This window comes from Lactuca sativa, chromosome 1 (assembly GCF_002870075.4).
Source record: "Lactuca sativa cultivar Salinas chromosome 1, Lsat_Salinas_v11, whole genome shotgun sequence".
In the NCBI taxonomy this organism is placed as follows: Eukaryota; Viridiplantae; Streptophyta; class Magnoliopsida; order Asterales; family Asteraceae; genus Lactuca; species Lactuca sativa.
The window spans coordinates 63613127-63627980 of NC_056623.2; positions in this window are offsets into that span (position 1 = coordinate 63613127).

A 14854-nucleotide genomic window follows, 5' to 3' on the forward strand; every position below is an offset into this window, starting at 1 on the left:
CTTATGGTTATTAATATATTATAAGTCCTAGTATATTAATAATAAGAATAATAAGATTATCTAATTAGTATTGATCAAGAATTAATCTAGGATTAATTAAGTGATCAAAAGAAGACTAATTAAATATATGGGTTGATTGTGTAAATCATCCATACTTGTATAGTGGGCTAATGCTCCATGGATAATCAAGTTGGGCTAAAACCCATAGGATGGTCCATGGATGCTCCATGGTGTATTTGTACCCATGGATCATGGAAATGAAAGGCCATGTCAATTAGGGTTTACATGGTGTAACCCTAACTATATAAGCATCTTATTCTTGACCAAAATCGGCCACTAGTGTGTGGTGTAAAAGGGCTAGCCGATTACATGAGTGTAGAATTCTCTCAAGTTATTCTAAGTGTTTTGGTGAATTGTGATTCCATTTGAGGCTTCCACACTATTGGGGCTAGGCACTCAAGCTTCATGAAGACTTTCTACATCAAAGAGGTATGTATTCTATCTTGTTACACTCATTGTTTTTGTATGCTAGATTCGGATTATACCTTAGATGTTCTTATTTGCATGTATATTAGAGAAAACATAGATCCAAGATATTTAGGGTTGCATGTACACTTAGGAGTGTTAGAATGCTCAAAACCCAACAGTGGTATCAGAGCCTAGGCTTGTTTTCTATTATACTTGATGCAAATTGCTGAAAAATGCTCAAAAACTCGATTTTCTGGCTTTCTGGGCACTGGACTCGCCGAGTCCACTGATGAACTCACTGAGTCCATGAGTAAAATCATCCTACTCGCCGAGTAGGTTCATGCACTCGCCGAGTAGGAGCCCCAGACAGCATATTTTCGAGTTTTTGGCTAGAAATGGACTAGGAACATTACCCTAAGATGTTTTTGAACTTATAAACTTGTTTTTGAAGTGGTAATGTTCATGCTAATCCAATTTCAAAGATAATTGTCAATAGATTCATGTTTTGTATTAGTTTAAGGTTTAGACTAATTACATGAAAAAGTTTGATTTGAATTATCTTGTTCTTATGAGTTGCTTAGATTAATAGAAAAGTTGAGTGAAATAGTTGTTTTCAATCCAAATTAATCTAAGATTTGATTCTAAAATGTGTTTTTGTAAGTTGTCCTCAAGTTATATGAAAAGTCACATTTAAGTTTCATAAAACTCATAAAAGTTGGCAATGGTTAAAAAAGATGAAGAGTCTTGTCCTTAAGTTATGGAGGTTCAAGAGTCACTTCATTAATAAATAAATAAATAAATAAAGCGTAACCTTAATTAATTCCATAAGTTATAAAATAAAGAAAAGTTACATTCTTTAATAATTTAAAGTCTTCCATAACTTGTCCTCAAGTTATGGAACTTGAAGAGTTTTTGGATTAAAACTACTTTAAACACATAAGTTATGGAATTAATTAGTTTTGAATAGTTTCAAAACTTGCCCTCAAGTTTTGGAATTTGAAAAGTTTTCACTTATGAATACTTTAATTCCAAGTTAACCCTTAGAATTTTAAAAGTTAAAATTCAACCCTTATACTTTATAATATTATAAGTTAATAATATATATATATATATATATATATATATATATATATATATATATATATATATATATATATATATATATATATATATATATATATATGTATAAGAGTAAAGTCAGTCTTACCGCTAGTACGCCTTATTCACAAAGCCGGTCTATAAGGTGGGTATAAGGTTGTTGCCTATAAAATGGCAACTTAATGGGTGTCCACTCTCACCCACCGCTTGCTTGACTGGTGGAGGGTCGTTAGCCGAACGGGTTTGACAGGACTATAATTCTCCCTTCGTTAAAAGTATTAATGATAAATACTAAGTAACTAAACTCTTAATAAATACCCAATCTTAGTTACTTAGGAAAAAGTGAATAAGGTGCTAATCCATGAAATTACACTTTGCACTTTGTTTAAGTCGGTTAGTGGAGCGTGTGAGGTTAACCGGCACACTAACTCGTATTTATCAAGGTAGGCAAAGGGTAACTTAATGTTTATCATAGTATCGATGGATCGTGTGTGGTTAACCGACACATCGATTAAGGGGTAAACACTTAAGGGTACCAAGTAATTTGCACGGTTACTTCTCACCTTGTTTTGTGATCCTCGGCATCCCAGTCACAAAACCTGAAGGGCACACTCGAGATTGAAACATGCCTTTGAAAAGTTCAATGAATCTCAAAGATCTAGGAGTTTCAAAACCAATTAAAACCTAATAATACATTTCGTTTATCTTGGTGGAAATTGGTGAATCGTCATTCACCTACCTTCAAATATTTTATAGCTTGGATTACGGCATACCTCTTCTAAGTTATAAAATAGTTTGTTGGGTCCTAGCCTTAATATTTCATATTGGGTGTCATATTAAGGACTTTAAATCAACTATCTTGAATATCTCCCAAAAGATGTCTGTAATAGACACCTATGATCTTCCCAAATCTCTTGAAACAAGGGTTCCTAAATGAAGATGATGTCCCTTGGAAATCATACTTCTTTCACCTCCTCCAACTATTCTCCCTAACCCACATGTTCTTGAAAAGTTTAAGGTCACTCAAGCCCTATTGGCAAGGCAAGGTCTAGGTGTGGTCACATCTTGGAGATGTACTCACATATTGACAAGCCGGGAGAGTTGGGTGTCAAAGTCTTGAGAAAGTTGGTGGTTCAACCACTTTCTAAGTCACATAGTGAGTTCCTTTGGGACACCTATGAAACAGACTATGACAAGACCCTTAATGATCTTATCTATTTGTTAAGATCAACTTCCTTAAAACTTGATGGACATTGACAATAGTGACACAGGAAATCCAGAAAAACATTCTCTTCCCAATGGAAAGGGATCGGCCATAGTCAACTCGGTTGACCAAATGGTAAAGAGAAAAGCTAAGTCTGTGATAGTCTCGTGTACCATTATCAAAGGGTCCATATGTTTATATTGCTAAAGGAAGGGGCATTGGTTGCGAAGCTGCCAAATTTACCTAAGGATGTTAAAGTCAATAAGTTTGACTCTACTTCAGGTAAAGTCCACTATCTAACTTTGTTAAGTTTCTATTCTGAGATTCTTGATACACGATGTGACTGGGTCACATGGTGATGTTTAAGAATCAAAGAAAAAAAGTGAAGAAACTTAAAGAAAGAATATGCTGAATCTGATCGTGTGGATGGATTTCTATAGCGTAATTTGAAGATCGGATTCTTGAGCTACTTCTCAGGAGTTATGAGATATTGCTTAGGAATAGATAACAACAAGTTTTCATATGAATTGTAAGGACAAGTTTTTTTTTTCCGCAAAGTTTTAAAATAAAGGAAAATTTTTGATTTTATTTATTTTAAAATATCCTTACAATGGCATTTGAGGAAAAATTGTTGCTTATATGATTCCATTAAGAGCAAGAGTGGAAATATGAAATTGATTCTTTCATTTGTGGTAATGTCTAGATTTACCAAATAAGGAAAGATTCTCATCACCCAAGTTTCAATTGGACCGAAACTTGGAATCATGCAAGTTGTATAGCATGATGAATGAGAACCTTCAAGTATTGGAAAATTAACGCTAATTACTTGTTCACATGGATGTGTGAGTCAAGTGAAGGACTAAGGGATCAAGTACATATTCTTGTGCACTGGTCAAGTCCACCACAGAAGATTGATAAAACTATTCGTCATAGTTTACTAAAGCTCAGTAAATATGATTATACTTACAAGCTTAAGTGTAATTCTGAGACATTGGAAAAAGGTTCCAATGTATGACAGAGCGAATAAGAAGAATCAAATTAGGCAGAAGGATAGAAGTTTCTCAAATCTGAAAAGATGGGAGAGTACTTTAGTATCAGTTTTGTGATCACCTTAATGATTAAGAAACCATATCAAAATTAGTTCTCTAAGAAAATTCTTATGACTAAGAAGAGGAACTTGAATTGTTGAAATGGTTAAATCAAGAAGATGAGTCATACTTCGTTCCAATACAAGTCTTAGAGTCATACTCCAAGATTGTAATTTGAGTGACATGTCTTAAAGAAGGTTTAAAAACACTTGTCAAATGTAAGAGTAAAAGTTTTCTACTCTTGTACATTTGAAATTGGTAAGTTGTGATGTTTTGGATAAAACAAAGACCAACTTAGGCCAATTGTGTGAAGTGTTTGTCTTGATTAGAATCCGCACTATCTCTTGGATGTTTGACAAGGGAGTCTTATAGGTCAAGAGGACAGTGGGAGTCTTAAAAGTCTTGAAAGTCTTAAGAACTAATCAAGAATAGAACCTGAAGTTCTTCACTAGCACACGACTTGCGGTTTATAACCTATTGTGTTGACATATTCTGTGCCCATTCCAGTTAAAGTTGGTTGTGCATATGTGTTCTTAGAGTTCTCAGTTGGTTGCACAACAACTTGGAAGCAATGGCAAGCCCTTGAGCTGCCAGGTGGCAAGAAATTAAGATTGAGTTCAGTCCATATGAGTTTGGATTTGTCATTATCCTTGTCTTGTGACTATGGTTTTGATAATTCACATGGATAAGAACACATACACCAATTAAATCTAAGTGTCATAAGGTTTCTCTCCGATTCATGAAAATGATGGTGAGGAAACACTTTCACTAAGTAGATTTTATCCAGATAACAATTGTGATATTTGCATTCTCAAAGTCGTTAGTGAAGCGTGTGTGGTTTACCGGCACACTAACCTGGACTTGTGAGAAGTGGCAAAAAGGTCTAACCATTATGATTACGACATCCCTCTTCATAATTGTTTAGACACACAAGTGTGTTATCTAAGGGAAGGTGTATGATTTTGATAAAGTTCTATCAAAACAATCTAGTATCAGAAATCTGAACTTTGGTAAGAAAGTCAATGAAGTATTGATTTCTAGAAGTCCAGCTGATTTCTAAGTACATGTCAAAGCTAGTGGGAGCATAAGTGTTATGCTAATAATCATCATGTTAGTGGGAGCATGATAATTATGATAAGTATTGCAAGTTAGCAATGTTAATTATAGAAAACAAAAGGTTTCAATTGGGAAAAGGTTGCTTTGCTATAATTAAGGGAGAGGACATTATACTTCATCTCAAATCTATAAGCTTAGATCGTGAGGTTTTAATCACTTAGTCAAGGATATATATGAATTTCATGTTAGAATGGCTCAACATAAGGAAATTCTGTATATGAGTCCATTATTTGCGTTCTAAAATTCGATTATGATTACGGCATCCCTTTTCATAATCTGAATTATGAGAACTTGGCAAATTGAAATGGAAACATTATAGCAAAAGACTGGTTTAGTCTTTATGTGAGACATCATGAATCGTGTCCCATATGCTTCGGATATAGGATCGATTACATGTGCTATATTCACCCTTTCTAAAATTTTCCAAATGCCTGGGGAATTAAGAAGGGAAAAGGTTTAGAAATGGATATGACTAAAAGGATTAAACAATTGTCGAGGACAATCTAAGGTTTACCAAAGATTGGTTGCTCAAGGATAGTTGGAAGTATAGTGATAATTCTGGAAGGACCATATTGACATAATCTGTAAGGAGGCAACTCTTGTTCAGAAGTGATAGTCAAAATGGAATCTGGAAATGTTTCAAAGTTAGAATTTTCAATCTGTGTAAGATTAAGGAAACTTAATGCAAGAAAGGATCTTTCCAAGGAGTTGATCTCCTTTGGAATGCTCTGTAATATTTGTTGTCAAGTCTTTATGACTTTGTGCATAATCATTACAAGAGAATCAATGCATATAAGTTTAGAATCTAACAGATTTCAGTAAATGGCATAAATTTAGAATTCTTGCATTTGCAGTAAGGATTTGGGACTGTGAAAAGAGAATCATTGATGTTATGTTCAACTGATCTAGTTCACAAAGTAAAGATCATAGACAAACATAGTATGCATACTTGGTGTATGGCATGACTAGTGTTTAAGAAAACATAGTGTACATGCTTGGAGCATGGGACAACTATTGTTTTAAATTCAACAATAAAGTTGATAGCTGAAACAGTATACAATGAATAATGTGTAATCATATGGTGATTAATAAAAGGTGTTTTATTTATGTTCATAGGTTTTGATACCATATTGGATTCAATTATTATTGTGTTTCACTTTGCATGTTTTGACTTCTCGAATAAACTGGGTTATTCTTCCGGAATGACTAAGTTATTCAAACCATCCACAGTCGGTCATATGTTGGAAGTAGATATGAATTAAGACTGTCATGGGTTGGCTTGTAGAGGTCTAAGGTGTTGGACAAAGGGCTACAACACTCATGAGTGCTCATAAGTTCTGAGTATTGGATTCAACCCGCGCTCATTTGAATCACTTCATGGATTTTATCACGAGTGATCATGAGACGATAATATCTTCTATTCTTCAAACCTAGAGATATGAGTTGTTACTATGAGTTGGTTGTACATTGATTGCACGAAAACGCATTTGGTAACTCGGTGCTATAAAACGTGCCTTTGTGTATGATTCAACAAGTAGTAGAACAAGCCATATGAGTCGAAGTTTATCCATTCCTTTTATCTTCGGGATAAAAGCGATATCTGTGGGCCCCTCGATGATTTGATGATGACAAATGGAAGTGCTCGGCCGAGCCAGGACTGATTTGATTTGTTCAATTAGTCAGTCGTCATAAATCGCAAATCGAGAAACAACAAATGGACAGAGAGAATGATTATAATCCATGTCTCAGTCCATATGATATCCAGAATGGAGGAATATGATCCCTTATCTAATGGACAAGTCATTGACAAAGGTCAGAGTTCATCTACAAGGTCAGAGTTCGACAGAAGCTTTTGAGAGCTACGATTGCCAGTTGGTTCCTGAAGTCATACGCAATAATAGTTTTAGACTTATCCAAGTGGGAGACTGTTGGATTAATGTCTAAGTCCATAACTATAATTGGTAAGACTTGACCCGACCCGGCATGGTCCATTTGGGTTGCATATCATCATGCACTTGGATAGACTATAATGAGAGAAATAAAACACTTATGGTTATTAATATATTATAAGTCCTAGTATATTAATAATAAGAATAATAAAATTATCTAATTAGTATTGATCAAGAATTAATCTAGGATTAATTAAGTGATCAAAAGAAGACTAATTAAATATATGGGTTGATTGTGTAAATCATCCATACTTGTATAGTGGGCTAATGCTCCATGGATAATCAAGTTGGGCTAAAACCCATAGGATGGTCCATGGATGCTCCATGGTGTATTTGTACCCATGGATCATGGAAATGAAAGGCCATGTCAATTAGGGTTTACATGGTGTAACCCTAACTATATAAGCATCTTATTCTTGACCAAAATCGGCCACTAGTGTGTGGTGTAAAAGGGCTAGCCGATTTCATGAGTGTAGAATTCTCTCAAGTTATTCTAAGTGTTTTGGTGAATTGTGATTCCATTTGAGGCTTCCACACTATTGGGGCTAGGCACTCAAGCTTCATGAAGACTTTCTACATCAAAGAGGTATGTATTCTATCTTGTTACACTCATTGTTTTTGTATGCTAGATTAGGATTATACCTTGGATGTTCTTATTTGCATGTATATTAGAGAAAACATAGATCCAAGGTATTTAGGGATGCATGTACACTTAGGAGTGTTAGAATGCTCAAAACCCAACACTTACAACTTGCCGCGTTCATACGTGTCCAAAGGTTGGGAAAACCCTAGCCGACTCGCCGAGTCATTCAACTGACTCGTCGAGCCCAAGGCAATCTTTATTTGACTCGCCGAGTCGTTCATCCAACTCGTCGAGTCTACGACTATCTTCATCGGACTCGCCGAGTCTTTCATCCGACTTGCCGAGTCTATACAATCCTTCATCGATACAGAGGCTTTTTAAGCCATGCTAAGGTTCAGGTTCGGGTTTTGGAGCCAGATAGTTGGATTATCAGATGTGGGAGTTCATTTCTTCTGAGATTACGTGCAGCATGCTCGAGCAGGCTCCTGTGATATTTGGTACGATCAAGGAGGGTATCATGGAGGTGTTAGAGGGGCATTTGGGCTCATTCCGTTATGAGATGGTAGCAATGATGGGAGCTCGCACTTTTACTTTCTGTGAGTTCCAAGCATGTGGAGCCCTGAAATTCTTTGGGGAGAAGGACCCGATTGCGAGCAGACATTGGTTAGCGGATGTCGTTAATGCCTTATGTACTAGCAGTTGTCCCGATGGAGCAAATTTTTGACTTGCTTCCTATCTTCTGAATGACAGAGCCCGAGACTGGTGGGAGGAGGTAGTACATCCCTTGGGAAGCGAGGCGATTGAGTCCATGAATTTGGAGGATTTTGTGACGAGATTTAGGGCCGAGTTCGCACCTGTGATTGAGGTCCACAAGCTGGCGCGAGTTTTTCAGGATCTTTTTCGGACTACTAAGAGGGTGGTTGAGATCACTGCTATATTCTGCGAGAAGGCGTTTCTAGTTCCACTGTATGTGGCGGACGAGGAGATGAAGAACGCGAGATACCATGAGATGTTGGGGAGTGATATCCAATAGTTCATGATCTGATCCAGTTGTAAGACACTTAATGATATGATAACGAGGGTTAGGGAAAGAAATATTGATTTGCAGATGGAGAGGATGAGGAAATCGGATCAGGTTCAAGGTTCAGAAATTTCGAGAAAGAGGCCCAAGGTTTTTGATTCGAGATCGAGAGGCCAGCAGGGTCGAAGCCGCTGTGGCAAGTGCGGCAAGACGCACAATGGGACGTGCAGGGTAGGTGGTTATGGCTGCTTCAGGTGCAGCCGAATGGGTCATATTAGCATGGATTGTATTGCTAATACTACCACCACCTCGTTATTTGATATGATTTTCTTCTATTTCAATCATAGGGGCCATTAGAAGGCCAATTTTCCGAGTTTGGTAGCAGCACGACCAGTAGTATACCCACTCCAGCGACTCTACAGATTACTGATGGCTGCCAGGGTAAGGTGGATGAGCCTGTTGTGACGAGTAGGTCTTTTCAGCTGGCAGTCGAGGAGTATGCATATTCTCATTATCTCTTTATTTATATTGAATTGTCTTCTTATATTTGTGCGTTTTACTTTAGGATCATTCCTCGTGAACTGTATCTATGCATTAATATTGTTTGACTCAGGGGCTACCCGATCTCTTGTATCTCTTGCACTTAGCAAGAGGTTTGTTGGAGCTCTGGGGGAGCTTGATTGTCCCTTAGAGGTTGAGATTACGGATGATCGATCTGTCCGGGTATCGAGGTTTCATCAGGGTTGTGTTCTTGAGATGTTCAGCGAGCAGTATCTGATTGATTTGGTTCCCATTCATTTGCGCGGGAACAAAGTTATTGCATGGATGGACTGGTTGAGCCCCAATGAAGTGGTGATTGATTGCGAGCATCAGTTTCTATGCATTCGGACCCCAAGTAGGGGAGAGTTAGTTGTTCAGGGGAAGAGTGCTCAGCGTGGTTCAATTCTATGTTCAGCAGCTAGGGTCAGACGCTATCTTCAACAGGTTTGTTCCGGATATGTTGCCTATGTTATGGATACCCGGGAGAAGTGTAAGGATATGTGGATGATGTGTCGGTTGTCCAGGAATACTCAGATGTGTTCCCGGAGGACATGCATGGGGTGCCTCCGGAGAGGCAGGTGGAGTTCAGGATTGACTTGGTTCCAGGTGCGGCCCCAATAGCGAAAGCACCATATCGGTTAGCTCCTCCAGAGATACAAGAGTTGTCTGCACAGATGTAGTAGCTGTTAGAAAATTGGTTAATTCGACCAAGCAATTCGCCATGGGGAGCACCAAATCCTATTTGTGAAGAAGAAGGATGGGTGGCATCAAATGTGTATTGACTACCGGGAGTTGAATAAGCTAACAGTGAAGAACCGTTCCACTTCTGACGATTGATGACCTGTTTGACCAGCTTCAGGGTACATTTTGGTTTTCCAAGATTGATCTACATTCAAGTTATGATTAGATGAGGGTCAAAGAGGAGGATGTGCATAAGTCGGCCTTTCGGGATCGTTATCGTCATTACGAGTTCGTGGTGATGCCCTTTGGGCTCACCAATGCTCCAGTCGCGTTCATGGACCTCATGAACCACGTATGTAGGCCGATACTGGATCGGTCTTTGATTGTATTCATTGATGACATCTTGGTCTATTCCGATACCAAGGAGCTGCATGAGGAGCATTTGAGGGAGGTATTGGAGACTATGAGGAGGGATAGACTATATGCTAAGTTCTCTAAGTGTGAGTTTTTGTTGCACAAGGTGCAGTTTCTGGGGCACCTTATTAACCATAATGGTATTCTGGTTGATCCATCCAAGGTCGAGGCCATGATGAGGTGGGAGGTTTGGAGGTCTCCATCTGACATTCGGAGTTTCCTTGGGTTGACATGTTACTATAGGAGGTTCATTAAGGATTTCTCCAAGATAGCAGTTCCTCTGACTCGGTTGACGAAGAAGACTGTCACTTTTCGTTGGGGGCATGAGAAGCATGAATCTTTTGAGACCCTGAGATAGAGATTATGTGAGGCGCTAATTCTAACTTTGCCTGAGGGTGTCGAGGATTTCGTAGTTTATTGTGATGCGTCGATCACATGTTTGCGTGCAATTTTGATGCAGAGGGTCGCGTGATTGCTTACGCTTTGAGGCAGCTAAAGCCTCATGAGGCGAATTATCTAACATATGATTTTAAGTTGGGGGTTGTGGTTTTCACCCTTAAGATTTGGAGACATTACCTTTATGGGGTACGTTGTACTATTTACACGGATCACAAGAGCCTAAGGTATCAGATGTATCAGCCGAATCTGAACATGAGGTAATGCTGGTGGTTGGATGTGGTGGCTGATGCTCTCTGCTGCAAGGCGGTTACGACTCCGATCAAGGATATATGTATGAGGATGACAATGATTACTCCACTCTTGGAGCAGATTCGGGAGGCTCATGTTGAGGGTATGAAGGAAGAGTACTGGAAGAGTGAGTGCATAGTGGTTCAAGTGGCTTCCTTAGATTATGATAGTTGGGGGTTATTGACTCTCCATCGGAGTTCGTGGGTGCTTATTGGGTTGGTGTGCATCAGGTTCTGATGGAGGAGGTGCACAAATCGAAATTCTCCATTCATCCTGGGGCAGACGAATATGTATAGAGATCTCCATCTAGATTATTGGATACCATATATGAAGCGGGATATAGTTTGGTATGCGGAGAGCTGCTTAAGTAGGAGGAAAGTCATGGCCGAGCATTAACGACATCATGACAAGATGCAGCCGTTAGCCATTCTCATTTAGAAATGGGAGGAGATCACAATGGATTTCAATACAAAGTTGCCTTGGATAACACACATAGTGGATTCGATTTGGGTCATCGTGAATCGATTGACCAAGAGCCCACATTTTATTCCGATTCAGGAGAGTATCTATGCGGAGAATTTGGCCGACATTTACATCAGGGAGGTTGTGGCACGACAGGGGTGTCGATTTATGTGGTGTCAGAAAGGGACGTCCGGTTTACTTCCAAAGTTTGGAAGAGGTTCCATAAGGATTTGGGTACTCGTCTGCATTTCAGCACAACTTTCCACCCACAGACTGACCGAAAGATCACGCGGACTTTCCAGACCTTGGAGGATATGCTTTGGGCATGTGTATTGGATTTTGGTGGGAGTTGGGATACATATCTCCCTTTAGCAGAGTTTTCCTATAATACAGTTATCATGCCAGCATCGATCGACCTCCATTTGAGATGCTCTATGGGATGAAATGCAGGACCCCGATATGTTGGGGTGAGGTCGGTCAATGAGTCATGGGGAGTACTGAAGTGGTACTCAAGACTACCAAGTTGATTCAGCAGGTTCGGGTTAGACTCGAGATAACCCAAAGTCGGCAGAAGAGCTATGCCAACAAGCATCGATTAGATCTAGAGTTCCAGGTTGGGGATATGGTTCTCCTAAAGGTGTCACCTTGGAGATTATTGGTATGTTTCTTTTTAACCCTTAATGTAAAAACTTCTCTCAGTTTAGTCCCTAGTTAGTGCGTGAGGAGTACTCTATGAGTACGCTTAGCGTACTAGCTCATTAACGGATTGCAGATGTACCCACGTACGCAGGGGGTACGTAATGTAGGGGCAAACCCTACTTTTAAGGGTTTGTTCCCTATTTAAACAACTTATGACACCCTTGGACCTCCTAATGAACAATCTCCATCTCTTTATACCCTAATATCGAAACCCTATTTTTCATTTGTGAGATTTGAGCTTGGAAGTGAGTTTCGGTGGTGTTTTTGGTTAAGTAGAAGAAGAAGAACACTTGAATGTTTCTTGGGAGTGGCTTCAGCTTGTAGATCCAGAGTCATCTTCATCTTAGCAAGTGATTTGAGGTAAAAAGCTCTCATCTTGATGGTTCCTTATGCTAGATCAAACTTAGGGTGTTATTTGTGCAGTTTTGGGTCCCTTGAGCCATATTTTAGATTAAGGTCTACTCTAGAAGCCACATGGTTTCAAGTTAAATCAATCAAACAAGTGTATATATATATATATATATATATATATATATATATATATAGTAAATTTGATGAGTCTTGCAAATGAGTGATCATATGCTTATACGCATATGATATGTTAATCTTTGGTACTGATCAAAGGCTAGTTAACATGACCAAAGAGTTTTTATCATCCCAGTTCTCCATGAAGGATATGGAGGAGGCAAAGTGGTTCTTGGAAAAAGTATCAAACATGAACATCAAGGAATCTCAATTTCACAGTCTCATTACATTGAGAAAGTAGTTAAGAAGTTCAATTGTTCAAATTGTTCTCCTATGAGTACTCATTTTGATCCTAGTATGTAACATACATAAAATTCATAAAAGTTTAGAACTTTATTGAACATCCAAAAACCATTATTTATTACAAAATGTTTTCAAAATAGTTTCATATCAGAGTATCCCAGAAATCAAATCATAAAAATGTGAGGAGGTGCACGATCACGCCTTCGCCTTCCCGCGATCATCCGAAGTACCTGAAACAAAATCCAAAACTATAAGTCCGAAGCTTAGTGAGATTCCCCCAAAAAACCAACGCCATACAAACCATAACCATATCATAATAAATAACATGTATATAGAGTCTACAGTATGACTGGACCACCCTCATCGGGCTTTCAGTCTATCTGGTCCACTCTCAAAACCTTCAGCATGTCTGGTCCGCCCTACCGGGCCTTCAGCATGTCTAGACTGTTCTTCGGGCCTTCCGCCTGACTGATACGCCCCATTAGGGATGCAGTCTATCCGGGCCGCCCTGGGTATGTTGGCCTACAACATAAAGTAGGTCCGCCTCAACCCACCCCAAGCATACAATCAACACATAGATAGCAATGCTAGCATGTATAAACAGATCTAACAGATCACTAATCATAGCATCATCCTATATACTAGGAGACCGACCTAACATGTCACTAAACATAGCATCATCCTATATACCAGGATATCGACCTAACAGGTCACTAAACATATCATCATGCAATAACCAGGATAATAATACAATAAGGGCCGACATTGGTGCCTTCGACCATGTTAGTATAGTGAGGACAACTCACCTCACAATGTCGATTGGAACTGAAATATCAAACTCTAGCAATACGACTCTAAACACCAACACCTACAACCACCATTGATCCAATTCCATAAATTCCTAAATTACCAAAATACCCTCAGAAGTCAAACTGGTCAACCCTTGGTCAAAGTCAAAGTTAATGGTCAAGGTCAGCAGTCCATGTTGACCTAACTTGTCGAGTGCAGCTTACCGACTCGTCGAGTTCCTTCAGAACTCAGAAATCGCGAAAACCCTGGTCAACTCACTGAGTTACCAAGTAACTTGTCGAGTCCATGCATCATCCAGATTATCAGGAAAACCCTATCCAGCTCATCGATTCATCTTGCTAACTCGTCGAGTTTATGCAGAATCCAGAAAGCGGGAAACCCTTATCCAACTCGTTGAGTTCCTTCAGTCCTTTTCAAATTCAGACACTTTTAAGCGAAACCAAGGCTCCAAACTGTAGATCTAGGCTACTAGGGTGTAGTTATCACGTAAAGTTGCTAACTTTACGTGCATGCAAGGATTCAAGAAGCTAAAACACTCAAAACTAGCCTTTGGAAGAGGTTTAGGTCATGGAAAGGGGTTAGGGATAGATAAAGTTGAGAACTTTATGTTCATGAGGTCCTGGGAGAGTCCAAATCTAAGACCATGTTCTCATGAAGAGTTCAAACCCGAGAATGACCCCCTTTTGCACCAAAATGTGCATATACTAACATAAGAAGAGATCTAAGAAATGGAAAACCAAGGTAAAGACTTTTTACCTTCAACTAGATGCAAACACGATGTAGATACTAGATCTACAAGCTTCTTATCGTTCCAAGCCTCTAATTTTTCAATCCTCTTCAAAAAAATGCACCAAATACACACTTTTAGCCTCACACACACACACACACACACTCAAAATAGGGTTAGATTAATTAGGGTTTGACTATGGACATGAAAAGTGGCAAGGGTGGTTGGGGGAAAGGACTTAAGGTCCTTTAAATAGGGTGCAAACTCTAAAAATTAGGGTTTTCATACACAACCTCTACTCGTTGAGTTGGGGTCCTCCAACTCGTTGAGTAGGTTCCATAAACCACGCGGACTGATCGGTATCTACACGATGAGTTGGGGTAGCCAACTCGTCAAGTAGGTCTATACTTATGAATATAAAAGCTTTAAAATTTATACATGTGAGTTGGGATTTACATAGTCTGATACTCATGTTAAATAATGGTGAAGCAGTTTCACAACTTGAGTATTCAAAGGTCATTGGATGTCTGATGTATGTT